Here is a 2,181-nt window from a genome sequence, read left to right on the forward strand (position 1 = left end):
GTTCAACTGAGCTTCACAAGCCAATAGAAGAGTTGGAAACACAGGCCTACATGGCTGAGGACTATGAAGCGTGTAGTAGGAGATGATGAATGGAGAAGTACTGAATTAGAAGCTCAAGATAGAGAAGACTGGCGAAATCTAACCGAGGCCCTTTGCGTCCATAGGCATACGAGATTAATAATAATAATAATAATAATAATAATAATAATAATAATAATAATAATAATAATAATAATAATAATAATGATACGATATTTTAGATCCGGCATGAGAAAAAAAAAACTATTTATAATTTCAGCGTGACATTTCAATGTTGTCCTATTACTTACTATGATATTTTCTAGATCAAGGCCGTGTTGGAGCTACGCTTCAACCACCGACAAAAGAAAAAATAAGACGAAGATATATATATATATATATATATATATATATATATATATATATATATATATATATATATATATATATATATATATATCCACACCCCAAACACTTGCTCTTTATCATATTGGGGATTATTATTATTATTATTATTATTATTATTATTATTATTATTATTATTATTATTATTATTATTATTATTATTATAATTGCCACACTCCAAACACTCGCTCTTTATCATATTGGGGATTTTATTATTATTATTATTATTATCATTATTATTATTATTATTAAAGGGCTGGAGATTTACCAGCTCCATAAGTCCAATTTGACTCCTACGTAGCAGGCCAACCGAGACGTGTCCTAACTCGTCATCCTAGCTGCACGTCATCGTCTACGTCTTTCAACTCGAGGATAAGAGCGGGGACATGGAATCCAGCTGGGGGAATGGGGATATCCCCTTCCCCGTCCCAGTAAATTATCAACATGCTCACGGTAGCCTTTAGCTCTCAGACAAGCCGAGCCTTCTCCCACTCGATCGGCTGACCTTCAATTATTACTCGGACTCGGAAATACCTCTTCAGTCTGTCTGGGTACAAATGTCTGGCTGACGGGAAGCGTCATCGAGCGTGTATGTGTGTGTGTGTGTGTGTGTTTGTGTGTGTGTGTGTGTGTTTCTGGAGGTCCGTGCTCCTCCCCACCGCCCTTTTCTTCTTCTTTTCTGTTCTTTTGAATGTGAGTGAATCAATAGCGGAAATGACGGCCTGTCTGGAGTGGAGACTAATTTTTTTTTTGATAGGATGTTTGTTTTTGTTCATTCTAAGGGGAAATAGTCATTTAGAGTCTAGGCGGACAATCTGCGCTGTAACACGTTTAATTGAATCGCGAGTTTCTTATACAATTTCCGAACAGTTTTATGGCAAAATTCATGTGTACATTCACGTGCTGAGAGGTTGCAATTGCGGTTGCTTCAAGCGAAACGTGACACCAAATAAAAAAAATAAAAAAAAAATGCATTCGCAGTGCATAAAAAATGCATAGATTTGAATAAGTTGCATAAACTAGTTCGCCACAGTGGGAGGCATGCATGAGAAGACTGCGCAGTTCTATAATCACATATTGCAACAGAGCATCACTTTAAAATCGAAGGGGAGGCAGAGCTCTTATAGTGTCGTCATCAAGGAAATTCATAGTTTTTTTCTGCGTGAAACTAATGTACTAATATCAATTTACCAGTCAATTAGTCAACTTCGTTTAAAAGCAAAATAAACAAAAACTATGGCTGAGTGAACCCCATCGGAATGTTACGGTCAATATTCCAGACAGTCAGGGAAGCAGACAACGAAAAAAAATAAAAAGGGAAAACCTCAGCTATGTGCGTATGTTATTTTAAAGGAGGCTGGGGTTGGGGGGAGGTTAGGGGGGAAGGGGGGGGAGGGGGGATTAACCTCGCAGACAGACAATTGTCGAGCAAATAGCAAGCAACGCCGGAAAGGACACATTCTCCTTGACGATAACAGGAGTGAGTCACACGATTTACTCTAGCTATCATGTCATCATTTTAAGCAAGACGGAATAACATATGGTGTGTTCACTGAGGGATCCGATCGCTAATTTACCTCTTCAGTGACGTCACTGGAGTACATCGACTGAGTATTGCACCATGTCATTCTGTCAGTCGTATTGTCGCACCTTGCGATTATGGATGGTTGCTCTATATTTGGGAGCACTATTAGTGCCAGATTATTATTATTATTATTATTATTATTATTATTATTATTATTATTATTATTATTATTA

The sequence above is a fragment of the Palaemon carinicauda genome, chromosome 39, assembly GCF_036898095.1.
Source record: "Palaemon carinicauda isolate YSFRI2023 chromosome 39, ASM3689809v2, whole genome shotgun sequence".
Lineage (NCBI taxonomy): Eukaryota > Metazoa > Arthropoda > Malacostraca > Decapoda > Palaemonidae > Palaemon > Palaemon carinicauda.